This window comes from Mauremys reevesii, linkage group 4 (genome assembly GCF_016161935.1).
Source record: "Mauremys reevesii isolate NIE-2019 linkage group 4, ASM1616193v1, whole genome shotgun sequence".
NCBI classification, from domain to species: Eukaryota; Metazoa; Chordata; order Testudines; family Geoemydidae; genus Mauremys; species Mauremys reevesii.
This window is the reverse complement of record NC_052626.1, coordinates 26,076,936-26,103,090: the sequence shown is the minus strand read 5'-3', so window position 1 is coordinate 26,103,090 and position 26,155 is coordinate 26,076,936. Positions and strand designations below refer to the sequence as shown.

The 26,155-nt window shown below is 37.4% G+C and overlaps 1 long non-coding RNA gene across 3 annotated transcripts in view; it reads left to right on the top strand.

Moving 5' to 3' along the window:
* The window catches only part of LOC120404946, a 108,787-nt gene extending 95,935 nt beyond the window's left edge, over positions 1–12,852 (top strand). Inside the window, exons 2-7 of one of the 3 annotated variants that reach the window (XR_005598274.1) lie at positions 2,845–2,915; positions 6,250–6,288; positions 9,056–9,219; positions 9,313–9,424; positions 11,078–11,266; positions 12,782–12,852. This is a non-coding gene — a long non-coding RNA (uncharacterized LOC120404946). Of the gene's footprint in view, positions 1–2,844; positions 2,916–5,176; positions 5,261–6,249; positions 6,289–9,055; positions 9,228–9,312; positions 9,425–11,077; positions 11,267–12,781 lie in introns of those variants that run through there. The other 2 variants (XR_005598275.1, XR_005598276.1) reach the window with 2 other exon arrangements.
* The last annotated feature ends 13,303 nt before the right edge of the window (positions 12,853–26,155 follow it).

Genomic DNA, 26,155 nt, shown 5'->3' with positions numbered 1-26,155 from the left:
ACAATGCATCAAGTTTTGTTTATTAGCGGGAATAGACCCTTAAGGAAATTAGTCATCTACAGTATAGCTACTTTTCTTCCTTGAGGGGTCAGAGCCTTAGGTCCCAAGTCAATTTGTACAGTAGACAATTTTTGAAGTTGAACCAATTTTATTTCTAGTTCACAAATTATTTGATTGAGTAAAGTGCAGTCATGAGGTGGAAAAGTGGCGATAGATGAGTATGTTAAATGCACTTTAAAGAAAAGTGCCCCAAGAAAGCTGTGAAGATGTATTCAGCTGCATAATATCAGATTTCCCATGAAAAGGGTAGCCATTGATATGCTCGAGAGCTACTGCTAACAGAATCATAATTAGTGCAGCCTATTTGCATCCCATGTAAAGTCAGCTTTCCAGTATCCCAGAGAAGAAGCTCGTAGTATTTTAGCAAGGTCTATTGCTTTGTATTTGTATTGTATTTGCAAATAGACTTTAAATTTAGCCCTTTTCCAGAGGATAATAGATCATAAATACCTACTAAGAGAGGGGAGGACACTGATAACTTTGTTTCTCCCCTTTGATCAACTGAAAGTTATGCTCAGTGTGACAATAGAGAAAGGAGCGATACTTAAACCTGGTAATGCACAATTACCTATGTTTACTAGAAAAAACTGAATGGGAACCCTTTGCTGACCAGTAGGATTTCACTGTGAGATATTAGTTCAAGAACTGTCTCTGAAACTTGAAGGATTATAAAGTCTATCTAGAGTTCTTCTGCAGAGAGGCTACTGAGTTCAACTAATGGTAAATCATTGCTTTTAGTTCTCGAGGTGTACTCTTCAGAAATGTATACATGTAAGGGTGTGTACTAAGTCCATGTTAATCAGTGTAATTCTGCTCTGATTTACATCAGCTGGTGATCTGACCCATAACATCTGCAGTCATTGTTGGAACAGTTAAAATGTTAGCGTGGATGTGACCTGACTGTATCTCCAAGGCTTTGTTATGGAGACACAGTTAGATCTCGTCCACACTACACATCTTAGCTGTGCTGCAAGCAGCTAAAGTTGAATTGTAGATGGGACCGGTCTAGTACAGTAGTATGAGTCAGATACTCCTCTGGTGTAAATCAGCAGAATTCCATTAACTTGAATGGAGCAGTGCTGATTTACACCAGATAAGATTCCGGCCCTAAGTTTGTTAATACAATGTGAAAATACAAGTGAAGGATCAGATCATCAGCTGGTGTAAATTGGTATAGCTCTATTGAAATCATTGGAGCTTCGCTGATTTACAGCAGTTGAGCATCTGGGGACTGTGGTGTTCTATTATTGAGCTTTAGTAGATAATTAAGTATGAGGAGATGGTGCACAATATACAGTTTTTCTTTGTAGTAGAAAAACAGGATATTGTTGAATTTTTAATAAGTCATTCTTGGTGTGTAAATTCCATTATTTAATGTGAGAATGTGTAAAGCATGAGTGAATCAATCCCATGGTCTTTATTTTAAATGATGTCAGTGTTAGTTATCAAAGCATTTTCTGTAGTTCACTGCATGCTTTAAATAAGCAGGAATTGCAAATATGTTATGGAAGGGTTAAGAAGTGAAAGCTAAAGAGCCTGAAGTGTCATTGTTTTAGTACCAGCAGTGTTATGTCTCTTCTACAGTGCATAAAGAAAAAAAGAAATGCTGACAAGAAAAAAATATAACACTTTAAAAACTTTCCCAAGTCTAAGGAATGTACTTTTAAATTTGTGCCAGTTACAGTAATTAGTAAACTTGTTCTTAATAGTGTTGTTAAAATGTATTTTTTCACACTTTCTCTGACTTTGACACTGCTGCTTTTGAAACTTCATTTTGCACTTTGTTCCATTGTTCTTTAATCTGCTGCACTTTGCATTTAGTATCACTGAAATTTCGTACTTACTATGTCAATAACATCTGGCAAAATTGCCACCTATTAAGAGTAAGTGTTCTTTTTTCTCCTGTGAGAAATGTGATGGTGTATTATATTGGTTTCCCTTGAGAGGCTAAGGAGACAATTTTAAAGCAGATAAATGCATTAAAGAAATAACCTGAACTACAAGAGAAGGTTAACGAAAGTCAGAAACTTTTTTTTTCTTTTTACCTTTTTTTTTCTTTGTTATAAGCATTTGGGGAGTGACAAAATAGTTCAGTTATGCAATCTTCTGCGCATTTGGACGTATGCTGCCTTTCACCATGCTGCTGCAGGATATGTTGTGTTCTCATAGGCTTTTATCTGCATCAATATTTTTTCTGCCCGTGTTGGATAGGTGTCAGTTCAATGATGAGTTGCATCCTATGTGCTTGTAAGTTGTATGCTGTCAGATGGTTATAAAAACATGAGTGTTTTCCAGAGGAGCAAGGTTGGCAAGGTTGTTTCTGGTCATGTATAGGGATGCAAAGGGGATACATGATCCCTCCATTTGTGATTCTGTTCGGTGATCAAGCACAATTCCGTTTCTTATGCTCCAGGTTACTGCTGATGGCAGAACTATGCTCCCCAAAGGAGACAGGATGGTTTGTTGGTGGGTTCATGACGCCAAGTCCATGTGCCTTGCCCAGCAGAGCTGTAAAAGGCCAATAGTCCCCTCAGAACATCAGGCAGTATTGTGCCTGCCTCAGGTATAGTGTCTGTAAGGGCTAAAGTGAGGCAACCTCTTCCCACATGCCTTGGGGCTGTGTCTTAAAGGCATGGTCTAGACCTTAATGCATGTAACATTTTCTCTAAATACAAAAAATGAGTGTTACCTGCAGTCCATATATCCAAGTTCCTTAAAAAACTAAATAAGATATTTTGATTTACAGAATATCCATGTAGGAATCTCTTCTCCCTTTATTTTCAGGGTATAGTCTGGTCTGTGTGTAAGTGTCAAAATGAGGCTGAACTGCCAGGTCTGTTGCTTGGAGCTGAAAGGTAAGATGTGGAGAACCTTCATAGGGGAATTCTGCAATGCGCTTCACACAATGAAGCTGATTTTCATATCACCACATTCCATGAGGGATATGAGGGAATGCGAGCTGGAAACTGTTTGTTGGAGGGGATTTAGCACCTGACTCAGAGACCAAAAAAGTTACTGGGAATCTTTCTGTTGATTTCAGTGGGCTTGGATCAGGCTTATGGTGAGCAGATATGTGAATTGTGTGGACTGTCCTCAAAACCTTGAGGGATAGGAATATAATGAGCTGAGACATAGTTGTGTGGGATTCTGGCATCCTGCTGGATTAGGGAAAAACATTTCGTCTCTTCATATCCCCCATGTCAGTTCCCTGCTCTGCAAACCCTATGAGGTCTGGCGTTGCATAGGGGATGTGAATTTTGTTCCCAGCTACATGCACAACTCTAATTTCCATAACAAGAGTTATGCATGCGTTGCATCAAGGAGAAAACAGACTGGCTCTGAACTCTGCAGAATGTATCTGTCCCCATGGAAAAGCAACATAACAACTAGCCTACAAGAAACTGATTTTTTTTTCTTTTTAATTGGCACATTGGACTTTAACAGTTGGCCTAAACAGAGCCTACTGTTACCAGGTAAATCGATGTATTACATCTTCCAACTCCTTCTACATATGTGTGTGAAACTCCAGTATATAAATGAATTTTGAATAACAGGAATTTTGCTGGAGTAAGGAATGTAGGATTGGGCCCAAATGAGTATATAAGAATGTGCCAAGTACTCTGTTATATGAGAGTATTGCTGTATATATCCTATTCGCTGAAATATTGTGATTTTACAGTATTTCAGTTTTGCTATTTGGCTTCAGTACAAACCACTTCTTGTTTTTTTGCAATTTACACAGAATATTTATAAGGGAATTTACTTCATTATAAACATACCCAGGTGATGTGAAACTGCTTAAACTTTGAATGTCTGTCTTAGCAGACATAGAAACAGCAGAAGAAAGCACATTTTAACATTATCACGGTTTTCTTTCTTCTACATATACAATTAAGGCTCAGATATTTGCATCTGAATTGATCCTGAATTATAATCTGAAGTTTACATATCACTGATTACAAATAATGAGGTAGTGAAGAACAACAATTGCATGTCTTCTCCCAGATTTCCCCTTTTTTAAATGTCCCCTTCTTCATTCTTTATTGGCTACAATTTAACATACTTTCCCTGACATGAATACATTCGTTTCCTATAAAATGACTCCTTTGACAGTATTAATTTTAACATAATTTTAAAGCACAAAGGATTATTCTGAACGATACACAAATAAGGACCTAATGAGCACAAACATGAATCAAACAGCTCGTGTTGTCCAGTGTCATCCAGCTGGATAATGTAGGCCTCGTAGTTAGCCTTCTTTATATTATTGAAGTCGCTTCTAATTTCTTAATTTAGAAAAGATGGCTCACTGATTTCTCTTGAAAATTCATCAAGAATTTACATTAGTGGGTTCTAAACTCTTTCCAGCCAGGAGCATAGGTGCTGCTTCCCCTCTGCCCGGTGGATGCTCGACCCCCCCCGCCCTCGCCCCACCCTCATTCCACCTCTTCTCCCAAGTCCCCACCCCTGCCCTGCCTCTTTTCTGCCCTCCTCCCCTGAGTGCGCTGTGTCCCTGTGTCTCCCCCTCCATCCCGGAAAGTCCTAAGTGCCGCCAAACAGCTGTTAGGTGTGGGGGGGGAAGCACTGGGAGGGAGAAGGAGGAGTGGGGACGCTGCACACCCGGGGGGGGGGAAAGGAGGTGAGGAGGGAGGAGCTTGGCTGCCGGTGGGTGCAGAGCACCTGCTAATTTTTCCCTGTGGGTGCTCCAGCCCCAGAGCACCCAAGGAGTTGGCACCTATGGCCAGGAGCTCAGTTGGGAGCTGTAGCCTGTTGCACAAAAAGAACCTGCCGCCAACCACAATTTTTCTGTATAAAGGCAAATTGAGGTAGCTTATATAGGGCCTGATTTTCCAACCCTTACTCACATTGGGTAGTGCTCCCCTTGACTTCCATGGGACGAGTCATAGAACACAGTACTACTCTGCTTGATTGAGGGTATAACAATGTGGCCCAACTGTAGGAGAAACTGGTTTTGGACCATTACTGTTTTCTGTCTTCTTCTTTTTCATGCTATCCATGTCTTTATGTCTCTCTCCTTTTTTCTTTTGTTTTGGGTCTCTCTGTGTTTCTCTCTCTCTTTTTTTTTCTTTTTTTTTGATTTGACTTAGTGCCTGGAGAGTCAAACTGGAAACCTCTTGCTTTGAAACCTTTTATCCATGATGCGGACCGTAGTCAGTTGCATTCACTGCATTTGGTACAGGTAAAGTACTTTGGTGTAGGTAGTCAAAAAATGCCAGCTGCCAGCACCCATTATCTAGCAAATGAAAATTGGCAAAAGTGGTAGTCTACTTTCCTATCTAGATGCAGCCTGTCAGGTGAAACCTGCCACATCTTGCCACTCATTTATGAGTCCCCTTCATTCCACTAGAGGTCAGTTTGCTAACCACTGAACTGTGTAGTTAGCCCACAAACTAACAGTAATACTCTGAATCTTTATGCAGAAAGCCTAAGTTCAATTAACACTACTAGTCTTTTGCTTTTTGGGTTAGTAGGAGCAGAAAATATTGCAGAAACAACACTTTCACACCCTGTAAAGCAGTGGTTCTTAACCTTTACTGCAGCTTGCACCCCTTTGGTTCTCAAAGTGTGTTCTCGCACCCCTTAAACCTAGATATATTTTTTGTTTGTATATTACAGTAATCATTAAAAAATGTACAATGTTAATAAATACATAGGTTTGATGAAACAAAATAGTTGTACTTACGTGCCTGTGCTTAACTTGTGTTTTCAATGATTTACCTTCTAAAAAAATCTGGCATGTCTCACACCCCCAGAAAGGGCATCTTGCACCCCTAGAAAGGGCATCTCGCACCCCAGGTTAAGAACCACTGCTGTAAAAGGAGGGGATACTCTGTTCAGTGAAAGAGCAACACAAACATATTAATTAAAAGTACAGGTGGGCGATCCAAGCCGGCTAGACACATAGTATTCAGTATCCCCTTGCTCACAGTTTCTATTTCCACCTCTTCCCAGAGTCTATATGTGATTTTAAATTGTTATTTACTATTATGATTAATGGGTTGGTAGGCACTTATCATTGTAGTATCATCCGGATGCCAGAAAAAACATACTGACCAGCTCAGAGCCAAATTTGTCAACGTTAAAAAAACTACAGTTTATCTAAATTATACTTCCATAAAATACTACAGATGATTCCAGATATGTAATAATTGTTGTTTCTTCAAGCAGAGCTGGGAGGCGGAGAGGACAGAATCTGCGTGAATGTGGGTAGGTAACTTTCCTGCCTGTTTAATAAACTGGGTGTTAGGCAGTAGTTTGCCTATCTAATGATTTCCTTAATTCAAGCCATTCCCCTCCTGGGTAGGAATAATCAGGCCCCAGAGTTTTTGGTCCCATCAGTTGCATGTGTGTATCTCCCAATAAAGTCAAAGAACAAGCTCAAGCATTCTGGCATGGAACTCAGAGCAGAGTCACCAATACACTGCTAATCTTGTAGAGTATTTACAAATGTGAAGCATCAGATTATAGGCAGAGAACACTTTGAGGGATACCATCCCTGTTCATCCTGTATTCCAACAGTGGCCAATGCCAGGTGCTTCAGAGGGAATGAACCGAACAGGTAATCATCAAGTGATTCGTCCCCTGTCATCCATTCCCAGCTTCTGGCAAACAGAGGCTAGCGACACCATCCCTGCCTATCCTAGATAGTAGCCATTGATGGACCTATCCTCCATGAATTTATCTAGTTCTTTTTTGAACCCTGTTCTAGTTTTGGCCTTCACAATATCCACTAGCAAAGAGTTCCACAGGTTGACTATGCATTGTGTGAGGAAATACTTCCTTTTGTTTGTTTTTAAACCTGCTGCCAATTAATTTCATTTGGTGACCCCTAGTTCTTGTGTTATGAGAAGGAGTAAATAAGACTTCCTTATTTACTTTCTCCACACCAGTCATGATTTTATAGACCTCTATAAAATCCTTTAGTCATCTCTTTTCCAAGCTGGAAAGTCCCAGTCTTATTAATCTCACCTCATATGGAAGCTGCTCCATACCCCTAATCATTTTTCCCCCTTTTCTATACCTTTTCCAATTTCAGTATATCTTTTTTGAGATGGGGCGACCACATCTTCACACAGTATTCAAGATGTGGGCGTACCATGGATTTATATAGAAGCAATATGATAGTTTCTGTCTTATTATCTATCCCTTTCTTAATGATTCCCAACATTCTGTTAGCCATTTTGGACTTGCTGCTGCACATTGAGTGGAGGTTTTTAGAGAACTATCCCCAGTGACTCCAAGATCTTTCTTGAGTGGTAACAGCTAATTTAGACCCCATCATTTTATATGTATAGTTGGGATGATGTTTTCCAATGTGTGTTACTTTGTATTTATCAACATTGAATCTCATCTGCCATTTTGTTGCCTAGTCACCCAGTTTTGAGAGATCCCTTTATAGCTCTTTGCAGTCTGCCTGGGACTTAACTATCTTGAGTAGTTTTGCAGCATCTGCAAATTTTGCCTCCTCACTGTTTACCCCTTTATTCAGATCATTTATGAATATGTTGAATAGGACTGGTCCCAGCAGGTCTCTCCATTCTGAAAACTGACCATTTATTCCTTTGTTTTCTATCTTTTAATCAGTTACCAGTCCATGAGAGGACCTTCCCTCTTATCCCATGACAGCTTACTTTGCTTAAGAGACTTTGGTGAGGGACCTTGTCAAAGGCTTTCTGAAAATCTAAGTACATTATATCCACTGGATCCCCTTTGTCCACATGCTTGTTGACCCCCTCAAAGAATTCTAGTAGATTGGTGAGGCATGATTTCCCTTAAGAATAATCAGGTTGATTTTTCCAGACACTATTTCCTTTTACAAAAACAGAAAGACGAATGGGGCTTCTCATAGGGGCAGGCATCTTCCCACAAAGATTTGATTGGAGCCATAAGGGGTAGATTCATCTGATCTGAGAACCAGATCCAGTTCCATGTGTTTAGTGTTATCACCAACGAGCCCCATTTGCATATAAATCTGTCACAACATTTTCCCCAATAAAATTGGTAGCAAAACAATTTTCGAAGTTTAATACAAAAAAATTGAGATATTTTAAAATTGCCCCAATACAATAAAGATCTTGCAAACATGAAAACAGGCATGTTTCAACTAAAAAAGGATTTTGTTTTGAATATTCTGACTTCCCCCACTTTGTGGATTACTGAGGACACATGTAGCTTCTGCTTTGACCCTGGTAGGCAGCTAAACCATGCAATTGTTATACAGTTTCTATCATCACACATCTTTGCTATTAACCTTTAGGTTTAAATGTTAAAGTAGAACTCTTATTTAATCAATTAAAAAAATAGCAATAATTACCAGAGTGATAATGGAAACAGAATGTTGACAAACAAAAATTCTAAGTACCTCAACATCTAATGGTGCTATTAAATATTAAAACACCAAGAATGATTAAAAAATAGAAATAAATCACAGACAAATGAGCCTATGCTAAAACTTAGAAGAACTCACAAGAATAAAAGCAAAACTGAAACCTGCCTATGCACCTGCTTCAGCAAACAGTTAAGCATATGCTTAATTTTAAACACATCTATAATCTCTTCCCTATTCATCATACGCTTGACCCTGCAAATTTCCAAGCACTCCAATGCACATAAAAGCATATTTAATATTAGGTATGTGCGTAGTCCCATTAAAGACAATGCCTAACGTTAAGCATGTGCTTAAATGCTTTACAGGATCAGGTAAGTCAGCTCAGCATCAAACCCCTGATTATTTAAAGCACACACATAAGTCTCATAGGCCCTGATAGCCTTACATTTTATTGAAGCCAGTCAGTACTGTTTTTAATTGAGATCTTCATTGGTCACAATGAACTGTTTAGCTGTCTTACATCTAGTGAATGGCCATGTAGAATGTTTAAGCAACTCTAACTTTGCCTCAATCCCTTGATTTCGCTAGTCATTTATTATCTGTCCTCTAAAGCCTTATTTAATTATACTTTTTTTTTTCTTTCAGTGACTTCAATAGACCCTAATAGGAAGCTCAAATAATACAGTATATGTATAACAACATTTCAGCCAGGGAGGAAGAAGAGAACCTGACTACCGAACCAGAAGGGAAAACTGCTACACACCGCCCTGGTTATTAGGCGCAGAGAAGACATCTTTGCCATCCTCATGGTAGGCAGGTGGGCAGATATAATATATGGACATTAATTTTCCTTGTATCTTATCAATAATTAATACTTCTCTCATATATTTTCTCCTGTGTAGGGTGTTATATCCTGGTCATCATTGTAGTTTCTGAGCACCTTCCACTAGAGCATTAAGCCATGTGACTACACATCCGTCAGTGTTTGTTCTAACACCCTGTCCTCAGAGAAGTGTGAGCAGTGAAGTGTCTTGTTTTTGGATTTTTTTTAATAGTAGTGTGTCTATATATACATGTTGCTATATGAAAACAAGGTCAAAGAAACATAGCTTCCACATCCCTGTTTTTCAACATACTTTGCATGTACTATGTAGAATGCACGTATGACACCATGCACACTTAGAGCACTATGTACAATACTTCTTAGATGTTTAGTTTAACATCTTTATTTTAATGTGACTCTACACTAATAATGGGCTAGACTGTTTCATGTGTGGCAGCCCCTTCAGGCAGCTGTAATCAGGCTGAAAATGCCCAACAGACAATTCCCTTGCTGTAGGGTGACTCTGCTGGGCATTACTGACTCCTCTGACTCCATCCCAGCTGTGGGGAAGGGGGAGGAAGGGGGCATGGCAGAGCTCTGCTACACTATACCTATCCACCTCTGGCACAGGGTACATTAAGGACCCATGCTAATGGTGTAACTTAGAGCAGCCTGGCAACAGCTCTAAGTGGTGTCAGGGCCAGTGCTGGTCTTTAGAATCAGGACAACCAAACAGGCCCTCTAGTGCCTCATTCTCACCCTTCTGGGCCAAACTGAGCTCTGGCACAGGAAAGAATCTAACTTGATGATTTTTTTTTAATGATGGACCGGCCCTTATTCCAGCACATGCTACTTACAGATGCAGTGCAGATTAGAATATATTCCAATCAGCTGCAAGTGGCTGAACTCCTTTGATTTCTTGTTTAATATTGGATTAAGTGACTGGAAACCATTTGATACTCCTTTTCAGTTTTGAGAAGAAAGTGGTTTATGGTTAAATCTTGTCCATATTAGAAAGATCTGTATATACACATATGCACATGCTGCTTTTAGGTGTGATTATCTCCAATCTCAAATATGAGATATAGTTAGTTCTGGTCACTTGGATGGGTGACATCCTAGGAAAATGCAGGAAGTAGAGATTTTGGTGACCGAATAGGTGGTACTCTTCCCTTACTGTAGGGGGGCGCTTGTTACCAAAGCAATGACACTATGTAGGGACAGTGTGACATTGGATATACCATCTTTTGAATGAGACATAAAACCAAGGTCCTGACTCCTTGAAGTAATTCAAAGAGCACAGGGCACTGCAGTATTGCCTGAGTAAATTCTGGTAAATTAGGGTAACTGCATTCAGCGTACCTAGAACATCCCTTTTGCAGCTTCATTTGGAGAATTTATTCTTTGTGAAATCTCTTCTGCATTGTGTCTTGTTTCAGAATGGCTGGTGTATTCTACTGCAGAGGTAGCTGCATTTCAGTGGTGGGGTGAATCATATCTGTGTATATAACTTGGAATACACCATGGGATCCTAAATAAATGTAATATTTTTTTACATAAACAGTGTTATTATTTTTAAAATAGATCAGTATCTTATATGCATCTGTATGTTAACATCACCTGATTAGCGGCTACTCCCAGAGCAAACCACAGGCTGAGAGCAGTGAAATCAATGGGAGTTCAGCACCTGGACTCTTTTGAGAAGCCCACTAGGCATCTATCTGCATCTTTAGGTGCCTGAATACCTTTAAAGTTCTGGCCCTTCGTTCTATGGTACATAGAGCTCCACTCTTCTGGTGGTCCTGACTACACACAAGCAGCTCATCAGCCAAATGCTATTTCAGGTTGCCACCTGCAGCCCTATCTGACATCTGCTGCTACAGACCACTGTGGATGCTGAATTCTGGAGCTGTCTTCCCTTGCTGCCTCCTCTTTAGCTGTACTTCTAGATTTCCTGAACAACTCAGAGAGATCACCTAAGGACACAGAGCCTCATAAGTCAAAGGCTTTCAGGCAGACAGGCGCAAGATGAGGTAAGAGGCCTCTAAGTATGGGATGGAACCAGGCATAGAAACTGGATGAAACCACATGTATATTAGAGTTGGGTCCAAACTGGAATCCTGGATCCAAGTCACCCCTGAAGTTTGAGAAGGCTGGGATCTGGATCTGAACTTGGTGACTAATTGAACTTATTTTTTCTGAATTGGAAACCCAATTTGTGGAAAGTCTGGATTTGAAAAAGAGCTTAATACTCTAGCCATATATATACTTCATGTAGATTTCCATGAAGCCCAGATCTGGCCCTGTCTAAGTACCTGGATATGGGCCAGATTTTTTTTTTAAAGAATCTTAATTTTCTTTGTCATGAAAACCTCTTATACATTTTCAGACCATTCTCTCAAAACAGCTGTTCTAATTACCAGAGCAGAATAAAAGTAGAAATTACATTAAACTATGTATTTGTCAGAAATTTTATAGTTTTCTATACTATTTACAGGTCACCACTGATATAGAATGATACTACTTACTTCATCTGGTTGTCATAAGGCTTAATTCATTAATGTGTTTAAAGCACTTTGACAGCTTTAGATGAAAAATGTTACAGAAGTTCAAAGTATTATTAAAGAATGAATAAGTTTAATGTTCCTAATGTTTTTTTTTTCTCACTGGAGATTTTGTTTAAAATCAAAATGAATGTCATGTTTTTTTTAATTTTAAAACTTTTTCTGAAGCTGATCTTTATTGTAAATAACTCTCTCTGTTGTCTGTCTCTCTTTGCGTATTTCTTGATGGATACTCAGTTTTAGTGATTTAAGTTATTACTGCATGATATGGGTTCTTTAATAAGAAGGGTTCACAGATGCTGAAACTTGCCTCATGAAGTGAATCTCCCCTCCAGTAAGAACCAAGTCAAGCTATGCTTTCCAGTCAGAAAAGTAGTTTTCTGTAACAGCTTTTTTCATAACATTAGTACAATGTTTAATAACCTCTTCTGCAGAGAAATCCTGTCTCTGCAGAGAAATGTGTTGTTCTAAGAGCCTCAGAGATATAGATATAAAAGCTTTAGATCATAACCTGAAATCTTGCATTTTTAGATGCAGTTTTTTTTTAATTACAATAAGTTGTACTGCTTTTTGGAACCTGTTAACACCCATGCTGTAAAGGTATGGGTAGGACTGTAAAAGTGAAATAATATGTGCAATTTTCTTGTGTTAAAATAAAACTCAATGGAAGATTATTATTTAAAAAAATGAAATATTGGGAAAGTATCAAAGGCCTTGAGAGACATGCATCTCTCATAACAAAGATGGAAAAAAATCCCCTCAAAATATATGTGAAAATGTGTTTTAGGTTACAACAATGAATGCTCTAAAATCAATGCTGTCACTGTGTCAGTACTTTAAAATGACATGGTGATTTTCTAGTTTTAAAATACATCCAGGGGGAGCTAGGGAGTAACAATTTTGCCTTCTCTAATGGTGTATAAGGGAATATGAATACAGAGAAGAGTAACATAAATGACTAATATTTGTTTTGTTTTTTTATAGGAACTTTTGATCAGAAACTGGTCAGACATTCCCAGAGTGGTTGAAAGCCTGTCAAGGTCACTGCCAAGGACAAGAGAGTCAATTAGTATGCAGATCAGAGGCAAGGAGTTCAAAGGTATTGTTCCAATTCAATCACATTAGCCAGGCCAGTAATGAACAAACGGCATGACCTTAATCATGGAGCCTGAACCACTCATTGAAGGAAAGTATGTGTCTGTGTGTGTATTTGGAGGGGAGGGGGGCATTGGAAGGAGGGGTTAGAGTGACAGGAAGGTTTTTAAAGAGACAGTGTGAACAGTTGGCTTAATTAGCCACCACTATTAAAAAACTTGTTTCATAGGCCCCTTATTTTTAAAGTACAAGATTTTTTTATTTTGGATTATAAATTAAAACAGACTTAAATGGACAGTGGGTGAGAATATTTAATAAAAATGCTCAAGCATTCACTGATATGCCAAAGGCTTGCAGGAAGAGGTGGATAACCTATGTAAAACATCAAACTACATTTTGAAATTGCAGTGTCTCCTTCTCAATAAGTTAATTGCCTTAAAGTCTTGAAATAAAGACATTTCTGGGTCCCTCCCCTATATTACAGAATGTTACACGACTTGCAATCCATACACACAGGAATTTGTAGTTATGTCATTAATACGTTAGAAAGAATGAGTGATTTATATATAACAGAAAATAATGTTTTAATATCTGAAGTCTGGCAAACAGAGCTATATACAATAATATTTTAGGTGTTTTAGGTATCACAGTTGCCAAGTTATTTCCCAGATTTCTTAGTATAGCAATCTGCATGTGTGATTGTACTCCTATCTATCTATCTATCTATCTATCTATCTATCTATCTATCTATCTATCTATCTACTCACACACACATATTATGCATGTTACACTCACTGTATTATCTACATATGAAATATGTTCTGCCTTTTTGCTCTCTTCTGTTTATGTTTATATGTAACACACAGAAGAGAGTAAAAAAGACAGAACATATTTCATATGTAGATAACACAATGTGTGCATGTTTGTATATAATATAGATGTGTTGGTAGTGACACCATATCTAGGGCTGCACTGAAATTTCTACTCAAAGTAGGATTAATTTCTCCCTTTTTCTATACTAATAATTGAATTTAGTCACTGTAGTTCTTCAAAGGACAATTGCATTTTCTATATTTATACACACATACATACAGATTTGCAAATGCATACATATTTCCTGCATATGGAAAGGAACCACTTTGCACATAATTCAGCATTAACCATTGAAAATTTGAATGACACTTAAAATATGCCCATTTGCTTCTAAGATGGTTTATCTTGCAAGTATTGTTTCTTGTTAATATGTAGTAACTTATAAGTTTCCACTATCTCTCTGGGTAACATTTGCTCAACAATTACTTCTGCTGGAGTAGATTTCCAAACGAAGCTGCAGGCTTCATTGGGGAAGCTGTTTGCAGAAATCTCTTCATTTTTCTATAAATGAATCATGAGAGACAACTAAGATTTTAGAAATCAAGATTTTTGTTTTTTCTTTTTTTATTAGGGAGGTACTTCCGTTTTAGTGAGATATGGTGAAGATGCCTAACAGAAACTAAACTATTCTAGGCTATGATGCACCCTCGGGGTTCATGAATGTTGGGGGAGGAACAGTGATTATACAATGCAATAACATATTGAGACACTCTTTCAGTTTTACACTTGGTATCAAGTAAATACAGGATATCTCACCCATGAAGGGTGATTATCTTTCATGAAGGGAGGAAATGAGTTATTAAGGTCTTTCTCAGGAGCAAAACAAGGATAAGAATCTTTATTAGTGTAAGAAACAATTTGTTTTTTCCCTACAGAAATATACTTCCTTTTTAGCAATTTTTTTCTTATTGTCTGTATCTCAAAAAGAAACCAATATCAGTTTCAGCTGATACTTACCAGTGCACTGCTTGAGAATACTGCTATAAAACATGTGCTCATTGCCATTTTTATCTAGATCAAAATTAATAATATTTTTAGGCATGAAATGTCTATCCACTCCCATAAAAACACGTGTATAGTATTTGATATTTTATTTGAGGATATTAAAAGATTGTTTAAAAATAAACATGTACCACTGGAGCTGAATTTTCACACAATTATTCAGATCGTCAATAGGTCTCCTTTGATCATATTATTATGATGCTTCTGCAGGATCTCATTCTAAGACAGACATATTTTCTCTCTCTCTCTTGCCCCCCCCACTAAACAAGGTCATAGATTTTTTTTTTTTAAATGAGGACTAGAAGTTCCAAGTACAAGATTAAGTAAGTTCTAACAGTGTTATAAAAGTAAGTGCTTTTTTCTATAATAAAAGGTGTTTAAAAGGTTCGCTACAGCTTTAAACAGAATTACAATTTACTTCTTTCAAGTGTCCAGGCCATAAATTCTTCTCAATTCCCTCTCTCTCTCCTTGTCGGAATTAATGAGATCAGATTTGATCAGGGCAGTGATGTGTTCAGAGCCAAATCACACAACAGCGCGCGTGCGGTAATGGAATTTGCATCTAATGCATACATAAATCAAACATCTTTCTGGACATTTTCATATGCATAATGTCATTTCATCCAGTTCTCTCTGTGCAGAGGGGGAGATTTTTCTCTCTGAGAGAATGACTTTCTTTAATGCTTTCATTTTATTTTCGCTGACTACAATCCCCGAGAATGCGCTCGGTCGGAGAATCTTTCGGGGCGCGGTTGACAGTTTCTTTTCCAAGAGGGGTCCTTCACATTTATCATGCCTCTTCCTCGGGGGCTTTGTTATGCAAATGTGGCTGAAATTGATAATTCCAAAGTGCTTCATTTCGGTTCCTTGGCGGTTGGAGATGGTAGATAAAAAGAAACTGACAAGACACACTGATTGCCCTCAATGCTTGTAACTCTCTTGCTAACAAGGCTCGATATTGTTAAAAATTCCTATTGTTATCAGGGTGGCAGTTCCATTATGCAGGCCTTGCAAATTTCTGATTTGAATATTAACCCTTTAATCACCCTTCTCCCCTCCCCCCAACCCAAAATCAATTGCCATCAAATGGCTTAAGGACACAAAACATTAAATTATTTCCCTGTTATGATTGAACATCTGTGATACATTTTAAAAACCCCATTAATTATTTTTCAAGGTAAGCTGGAACATTTTATATCTAGATGTAAAAAAAAAAAAAAAAAAAGAGTGGGGGGGGGAGAGGAGGGTATGTTGCAACAACTCTGGCAAGGATAGACTGAACTGCATTATTTCAAGATATTTTTTTGAGGGGGGGAAGAGGGGAGGAGGAGTGAAGGGGACAGAGGAGAATATTTACATGGAAATTTCTGTTTATAAAAATCAAATATAATAGTTCCTGGAGAGTGGAGAAGTTTCATTTGTTTAAACTTGTGTTTACTTGAACTTTATGTTCTGAGGTAGGCCTCTTGGAGGGGATAGCGTGACTTCATATTCCATAGTGTAGTTGATTTTTACTTGGCTGTCCTGTTGGCTGCAGATATACCTTTTTTTTTCGGGCTACCCAGCAACAAATGAAAGAAAATCTCCTTTAATCTGACAGGTAGGTGACCAAAAAGTTCATAGAGCAAAAGGAACGTGTAAATGATGAGGGGGTTGTATAGTTTTTGTTTGTTTGTTTGTTTGTTTGTTTCCTTTTTAGACCAGTCTATAACTTCACTTGTATAATTAAGTGCTGCTTATCTAGGCAGATTACACTAGGTGATTTGTAAGTATCCTTGACAGTGCAGTAGAGGGAAATGTATATTCTAGGGGAATGATCCGGCACCGGTTCAAGTCAATGGGAGCTTTGCCAATGGCTTATAATGGGCGCTGGATCGGACGTTGGAGATGGTGCTCTCCTGCACAATGACAAGTTAAATGTATGTTCTAGATCATATGCAAGTTACATTTACACTGAGAAAAGCAAAGGTGCTTGATAACTGATTTACTCATTGATTTAATGAAAATGTAGCTTCTGGAATTTCATACATCCTTTTAACACTTGCTGTTATGTGCCCAAAGAAGGTGAATTCCTCCCCACCAACCACATGCCTTCACGCTCGTATTACAATTAAAGGTTAATTTTGGTTTATCATCTTTCTTGAGAGACCTGATGCGGTTCCAGTTAAAGTAAAGATTAATATGACAAGGTAAGTACTCTAGATGCTGGGGTGCGTGGGGGAGAGGGAGGGTTTCCTCTGTAAAACGAAGCATAATTCATTGCTAACATCAGGCAACTGCAACAATATTATATCTCTGTACAATTTCCAAGAAGATGCATCTCAACCAGCTCATGTCAAAGGAACATCAAAGTTTGCCACACTCTTAGTTTTGAAGTCTTGCAGAGCTGTGTCTGCCAAATTATAGTAAATAAAAAAGATACTTGCACACCAGTAACCTCTTTTATATTGGACCAAGGATCTGTCTTCCTCCCCTTGTTAAAAAATCTTTCCCATTATTGTGGTAACTCTTGGGAAGCTCATACACTTGGGTTTTCTTTCATTTATAGGTATGATGGCAGATTAAAACTATGTCAGGAAACAGTGATAATGCCCACTGTAGAGTCTTGTGAGTTACAATAGATAAATTTTCCATGTCAGTGTTTTTTCTTTCAGTTATTTGAAAACACCCTTTTAATTTTTATTGTGTTTGTATCCTTATTCTTTTACCAAAACTGATACCTTCCCACCCTTTAATTCAGAAACAGATATAACTAAAACTGGTTGATATAAACTTATAATTTGAATCTATCATTTAATCTGTCTATTAGAGTAACCCGTGTTAGTGCTTTTTCCCTATTGATTTACATAATTCTGTCAAGTACCATTATTTATATTCAATGGTATTAATATCACTAGTTGGTCTATGGTTGTATAATCACCAATACTATCTAAACTTCGCAGTAATGACTACATTAGCCAGCAGTAGTCAAATAGTACTAATCAGTCAATATTTGTTAAAAACAATAAATGTAGTTAATGTATCCTGTCTGCCATAAAGAATCAACCGTACCTCTGATGGTTTAAAAAGATTTCCCATACTTTCCCAGAATCAAAGAGAGTGCTTATCTTTTGGAATGAGAGATTTAAAGATTTGTATGTATGTTCTGAATTTATTTCTTATTTTCAGTTATGTTTAGCATTGACCCTGTTGTAATCTGAATACGTAATGCTATCTGTAGCCTCTATGAGACAGAATGGGTTTTTCTTGCATTGTTTGGTTTTTCATGGGCTCATTTTGCCAGTGAAGAATTGTATGTATTTTTGTAATAAGAAAACTTGTCAGCAAATTCGTGACCGTAGAATTAGAGATACAGCTAAGCTGATATATATGTAATGGCTTCATTATGCGTAAGAGGAGGTATTCTTTACTTTTCAGCCCAAAATACACAAAGCACCCATTAGAATGAAGAGGCCTGTGATGTCTCTTCATGTGCAGAGTATAAAGGTACATGAATGTCCTTGCTTGTTGGCATTTAATTTACCAGTTGCCTCTGTAGTGGAGCCTTGGCAGATTCAGCTTGAATCTGAAAGACAGGCTGTCATACTGAGAGTCTGCTGCCTACTGCTGAAATTGAGAGGCTTGGCAGATATGCAAACAGTAACTGGGTTTGAGTTGTTTTGATTACAAGTTAAACAGAAAGTCATTGGCAGGGCCAATGTAAATCTGCTGAGGTTTTTTGGCAAAATCTGTGGAGGTATTTCTATAGTTTCTGCAGAATTCTGTAGCACCTTGATTTCACATCAAAGAATGTCCACCTTTGAACCTGATCTGTGTATAAATGTGTCAGGAATGTAAGTGAACAGGTTTAAATTGCTCAGAGCTTCCAGATTCAGAAATATGAAACATATTAACAACACAATATACTGCACCGTGCTTTGTGCAGTTATTAAATTGTGGAGTATAGAATTTAATTCATGTTCATGTGTGTTTACAGATGTAAAAATGTAATGTGAGATATAATAATTTAGAATAAGAATGCAAAATATATTTTAATAAAGGTATCCAGAAAAAGCCATTGGGCCAGATCCTGGACTTGGTTACGTCAGCGTAAATTCAGAGTAACTTTATGAATATGCTTTTTCATTGAAGTAAACAAGGTACACTTGTACTGAAATCACTTCCTCAGGATATACACTGGTATAACAGAGAGCAGAATTTGAACCATGAAGCATCCTTTAAGTTTTCCATAATTTTGCCTGAAACTTCTGGCTGTCTGACCAGCCTATCCTGATAAAATTCTAGTGCTCACCCTGAATTTATTTCCTATAACATTCAGTTGACTCTGTGTCTGATCTTCTATGCTGATTTGATAAAAGTAACCCAAACTGACATTATGTGAGCAAAAAAGGAGTCTGTACACTTTAATTACATTCCCTTTTACAGCTCACCCTCTGTTTAATTCTGAGTTAGTGTTTTGAACACTACTATATCCTTTACTGAGTTTGCCTTGCAATTTTAAGGCAAAACCATGTTAATTTTGGAGGGAGGAAAGAGAATACATATAATTGTCGCTCCCATTGTTTCTGGCTGGCTGGCTGTAGACAGATTTCTGCAAGGCTGGCTTTACATAGTAACAATACATTGATTTACAGAGGCAAGAATATTTCCATGATTGGAAGGGCTAAGACCCCTTTATTTGAAAGCTGAGAATCTGCAAAATGTGACAAAGTTCTTGGAAAGAGCCCAAATGTATGGAATCTGCAGCTTTCTTTCTTTCTTTTTTTTTTTTAACCCACTTATATCTCAGGCTACTTCTGCCTCTTAAAGATGGCTTTGAAGGAGAAACAAACCAAATTTAGACAGAGCATTATATAGTTCATACTAAATTTTTTTTTAAAGTCTCACTCGAACAAAGTTAATTAGTGTATTATTGTTGTGTTTTAAATTCACTTTCTTTCCATATCTGGTCAATTGGAAAAGGATTTAAAATAAAATAGAGTTGTTTTACTTGGAAGTTATTTCACTGTTTCTCTCGCATATTGTGCGTCTTTTTTATTCTTCTCCCAGTGGAATATAAGAGTTTATGTTAATAGATCATGTCAAACCTCTGGTAACATGGGAAACAATGGCATTTTAAGGTACAGGTTCATTTGCAGGTACAGTTTAAAAGATGCACTTGCTCTGTCAACAGCCAGCCAGCCAGAAACAATGGGAGTGACAATTATATGTATTCTCTTTCCTCCCTCCAAAATTAACAAGGTTTTGCCTTAAAATTGCAAGGCAATCTCAGTTAGGGATATAGTAGTATTTAAAACACGAACTCAGAATTAACAGAGGATGAGCTGTACAAGCGAATGTAATTCAAATGTACAGATTCCTTTTCTGATCAAATAATGTCAGTTTGGGTTATTTTTATCAAATCAGCATAGAAAAATAGACTTAGGAATCTTCTAACAATATCTTTTATTCCCCCCACTTCCATACTGCAGCCCAATGTTGTATTTTAGAGAATGCTTACAAATGTCAAATCTCTCTGAAAGTGATATACTTTACTACTGTTCTTTCTTATAATACAAACATTTCAGTGCAGCTCTGATATTATTTTTCAAAATACTCAGGATTTTGAAATATGGACAACAGGAGAATATGGATTTTAGCTATAATACCATAAGTGCTTAAAAGTTATTTCTGAGCTGATTTAACATGGAAAATCTCCAGGTAGATTAATTTTATGGGCAGCTTTTATAGGTGTAACATTTCAAGATGAGAAAGCCGTGCTTCCTGAAATTTCGTTTCGGCAGATTTCATTGGCACTTCCATATCCACCTTTTATTACCTTAAAGTTGAAATTTAATCTCATTTTTTTCTGATTTTTACTTAATTTCCAGTTGAAATGGCTGGAGCTGTATTTTTGTGCTCAGATTCTGTTGCCTCTATTGCTTTTCATCATTTACATCGCAAATAAAAAAAATCATTATAAAAAGTATAGGTACTTAAATTAAATAGCTGTGCTTTTAAGAAATTACAAGGCCACTCATGTCTGTTATTTTTTACTGGACCAGGTGGTTAAAGCAAGGTTAAATAAATATTCCTCAAAAAACTTCTTTCCAAAAGGCTGCCTTAATTCACAAAAGCAAGGAAAGTCTGTGCTTAACCCACTCATGCTGTTGTAACACATATGCCTGAAGCTGCAGTCTTTGTACAGGCAAAACTCCCAGTAGAAACATGTTTTTATAAATATAAATAAATACGTATTCAAAGCATGCACCAGAATGGTCTATAGTCCAATGATCTGCACTACTCTATAGCAAGAGTAGTGTGTATGCTATATTGTGCACTAGGTAAAAAGGAACATGTTTAGCCAAGTTTCTGATTTACTCTTAATATGGATTCACAACACGCATCATAGGAGATGTGTGTTGTGAATGCCCATGAATAATAGTATACACTTGCGTATTATGCACTTTTCTGTATCTCTGAAACATACTCCAGAATACATAGCAAGTCCTTATGAAAAGTGGCTTTTATGCATGCGTTGTGCTTTTTAAATCTCAATACCTCAGCCATTTGTTGGTTTGAGTTTTTTTGTTTGTTTGTTTGTTTTTGTTCACCTTTGTCTCTACCACAAGAGCTAGTCTATATTATGGACTGATGGCCTAGAAAATTACTTTAAAAAATAAAGATGTTTTAAAATTCCAGCAATAAAAGTGGGGGAAAATAAGAAGTGTGTGTGTATGATATGTAGGTGTGTGAGAAATTCACAGACCCCTTCACACTGTGATTTTAATTTTGATGGCTGAGCTATATACCTTTAAAAAATGTTCTCAGTAATATAAATGCTGAGAAACTCTTAACTGTTGTGGTGCCTGTGGTAATAAAGAAATGCACTGGGAGAGAATGACAGGGGTACAAAACACTAAAGAATGATGATTTCCTTACTAGCAATAAGATTGCATAAATTAGGTATACATAAGTTCCCAGTGATTTATAGCACTTGAAACTTACACACACACAAAAAAAAGGTTATATGTGATGTTGTGTTGGAAAATAGGAAACACTGGTGGTTATTCATGTAATGGATAAAAGAACAATGATCTAAATATGGATTATAACAGCTGTTCTTTGTAAGGATCTTTGTACACCATTTATATAAATTATTTTCTAAAATATTTCCTTGAAGACATACTTAATCATGCAAACTTGCATATCCTATTTGTTAATTTAAAAAACCCAACACATTCATTCTTCCCCCCACCCACCTCCTTCCCTCCCTACTGTTAGCCTATTAGCAGAAGTGGCATCTTATCGATTGGATACTTAATAACTATATTCTCCTATACTTGCTCAAATATTTAACTGTTTGTATGGCAACTAGTGTAAAGGTATCTAAGTAAGGTAAATCTAAAATGGGGGAATAAAGAAATGGATTGTCTATGGCAACAAGAAGTAATTATTTTTCCTCAAAGGATCAGCTGCATAGAGTTGTTTGAAAAACAATCTAAACAACATTTTGTTCATCATTGATTTTAAAAGCATTAAAATTAGTTTGTATGCAGCTATATTCATTAAGCTTTTATGTATGCTGGTAGGATAAATAGTTAAGAAGCAATAAAATATTCTGTAGTAAAATATACTTTGCCAGTTGTCAGAAGAAATAAAATACATATATTTGGAATGTTTACTTCCTGTACAATATATTTGCCATGTTAATTACAAACCTAATAAAGCAATTTTTTGTGTGCATCTTAAGCAGCTTATAGCTGTAGATGACTAATACAACTGTTATGGAATGTACTGTGTTGGGGAGTTGAGTGTTCATACAAATGAGAAAAAGAGTTAGCAACGTATACCCCATACAGTCCGTACATTTTAAAGCTAAATCCTCTCTTAGAAACTAGTATTGCAGTATTGCCTTGTTGTAATTTTTAACCTTAGCAAAAGGAATGGAAGGTTTTTTTTCTGTTACATGTAATTTTCTTTGCTCCTTTTGATTCCTCAAGTCAATATCTGCATTCATACCTAAACCAATTCATCTTCTTTCACTGAAGTACTTAAGTTTATTTTTGTAAAAATAATAATAATAATAAAAATTGAGAACATTACACTGGACTAGCGCCCAAGGAAAAGAAACTTTTTTGGTTCTTACATATAAGAGCACAACCTTTTGTTTTGTATTAGAAGAAAGGAAAGAGCTCTGTGTGTGTGTGCAAAACAACAACATGCCATCAGAGAGAATAATGCATATCAAAATGAATTCTTGTTATTGTGTTCAGGTGTATTTGTGAATACAAAAATTGAAGTTTGAAAAGTCAATTAATATGCATTTAAATTCTTTAACATCAGATTTCTTTAATGTGAAAAATTTTGCTAGACAGTTTGTCAGTTTCGCTGTAAGTGTTGCACTGTGATCATAACTAGTTTCCTCCATCTATGATTGCTGGATGGCTCTGGAATGTGTTACTGCTTCCTGCTCCATGAGAGAAGAATAGTCCTGAAAACATGGAAGTACTTATAAAGTAAATAAGCTTTAATTAAATATCATTGTCTAGCATTAATCTTTATAGCTCTGTTCCCTATGGAAATAAGAGTGGATATTCAATTTGTTTTGATTATGTATGAATTTTAACAGAAGCTTTATTTGTATATTGCTGTGTTCTTCAAGATAGAGGCGTATTTGTGTCAACCATAAGCCATTAAGAAGATGATTCTGCATTAATTTGGAATGAGAGTGACTCTTTTTTACCGAGTATAGAGTAGTGATTAATATTTAGGATAAATGAAATATTACGCACAAGAATAAACAACCCACCATCCACACACAATTTTCCCGTTCAGTCTGAAATCAGGATTTTTCAAGAGTTAACTTCAAAGTGTTTCTAAGGTTATTTTTGTGTGGGTTTTGGCACCTCCCAGTTCTGCTGCTCTTCGATCCCTATAACCAACATATGCCCTGATCTTGCAATGAGCACTGCATAGAGATCTGCCCACACAAAGCTCTTCAGAGCAGTGTTTCTTAACCTTTTTGATACCAGGGACCAGCTTGCTGCCTCCCTAAGCTGTGTCAGGGAAATCTCAGGGACCAGCATCAGTCCACAGACCGGTCATTGAAAAACACTGCTTTAGAGGATTGAGGACCAAGTTTCGTACTGCTTTCACCTCAACATCCAAACATATTAAGGGTGAAATTGACTTCACCCTGATGAAGACTGAATAATCAGCTTCATGCAAATGAAGTGCATGATGGGTAAGAGACCAAATCCACCAACCTCAGCTAAAAGCTGAGACATAATGCTGTAGTGTGTTCCCCTCTACCCACCCTGCCTTTCCCATGGCTCCTCTCTCCTTTTTCAAAGTCACTTTGGTTCACTTTCAGCCAAAACAGGCCTCACACAAAGCCATCTGCATCAAGTGAATAGAGTGATGGAGCTATGAGGGGGAAAGGCCAGGTAAAAAGGGGGGATATTTGCATCCCCTGCTTGTAGAGGAGTGGTCTGGGTGCTGGATTCATGTAGTCCAGTGACTAGGATAGCACTGGGGATGAGCCAGGGGAAGGGACATAGTGTTTGTAATTATGCAGATCCGCAGATTTTGAACGGCTAGTTTCTCAGTGCAGAGATCTGTTCTTTTTTTTTGTTTTATAAGATACTATGCACATCTGCAGTATGGCTGTGGGTGCGCAGATGGCTGGGAACCTTTACATAATGTGCAGTGGGGTGTTGGTCTCCCACTCCTTTCGGATGTGTCTCGCTCCTTTGAGAGTCATTGTAGGCTCAGTCCTTTGAGAGACTCAGTGCTACTCCTTAGATAAAACTCTTTAAGGCTGTCTGTACTAAGGATGCTTGTACCAGGATAGTTAGGCTAGCAACTATACCAGTGTAAATCCACAACATCAAAACACTTCACCAATGTAATATGGGGCTTGCACTGTTCAAACCCAAGTAGGCACGTTGGTGCAGGCCCCATTTTACACCAATGCAAGACATCTACATTGGGGGCTTGCAGGGAGAATCCACCACAGCCTTTGGTAAGGTGTTCATTACCTTCCCTGTTAACAATTTGCACCTTATTTCTAGTCTAAATGTATATCGCTTCAGTTTGCAGCCATTGGATTGTGTATGTCCTGTGAAGAACCATCTATTATCAAATTTCTCTTTCCCAACTAAGCACTTACAGACAGTGATCAAATCATCCCTTAACCTTCCCTTTGACAAGCTACATGAATTGATCTCCAATCTTTTAGTCATTCTTGTGGCTCTTCTCTGAACCTTCTTCAGTTTCTCAACATCCTTCTTGAAGTGTAGGCACCAGAACTGGACACAGTACTCCAGTAGTGGTCACACCAATGTCAAACACAGAGATAGTATAACCTCCCGACTCTTGCTTGATATTCCCCTGTTTATACATCTTATGATAGCATTAGCCTTTTTAGCCACAACATCACACAGCAAGCACATGTTCAGCTGATGAGAAGGATTAATGTGGTTGGGAGTCAATTTTTAGAAGTTTATTATATCAGAGTGCTATTACAAGAACCTTATTATGAGGATGAATCTATGCAAATACTACCTCTTCAATGTTTTACAGAAGAGATGATTGTACAGTAAATTTCATATAGTATATGACTTGTAAAATTCTACAGGAAACCATGTGAAGTGTGCCTTTCGATATGCTCTTCCCAGGGAGATCTGACTGTTTCATGTTCAGAAGGAGCTTGCAAAACCTGCCCATTACAATGAAAATATTTAACTTTTTAACACTTGTTACTAGGATGAAACCACAATCGGCCTCCTTCTAAATTTGCTCATAAAATACATCTCAATGGTCTCGTTAAATGAACATTTGAAATCTCATAATTAGAAATGTTGAAAAAAGCAGACCAAATAAAATTGCGAACGTTGTATTGATAATTTTTTGGTCCACATTTTTGACTGGCTCGTCTCATCATGCTGTTTCCCAATATGCATAAAATACCAACATTGGTAGTGCAGTGAAAGGATGTATGGAAAGAGTACTGACCATTGAGGGAAAATGGCAGTAGGAAATTCTTTCAGAAAGTAACATGAAGTAGCAGGGTGTGCAGCTGATGTGCTGAGAACCACATAATATTTTGAATGCCTGGTTACTTATGGAAGGGATCTTAGATAGAATTTTAGCCAATATAAGGAAGAACACAGTGGAGCATGCAGAACAAATTAATCTGGAAGGTCTATCTGTGGGTGACTCCCTCAGAAATCCTACTTGTGCTGTGTGCTAGCAAGATTAGGTACTAAAACCAGAAGTATATATCAGGTGTAGTAGTGTATGAGGCAATACTGTAGGCTGTGGGAACTGGGAAAAGGAGAAACCCATGAGCAAAATGGGCTGGGCATGAGCATACAGATAGGGTGCAAGAGTTACAGAGATGTA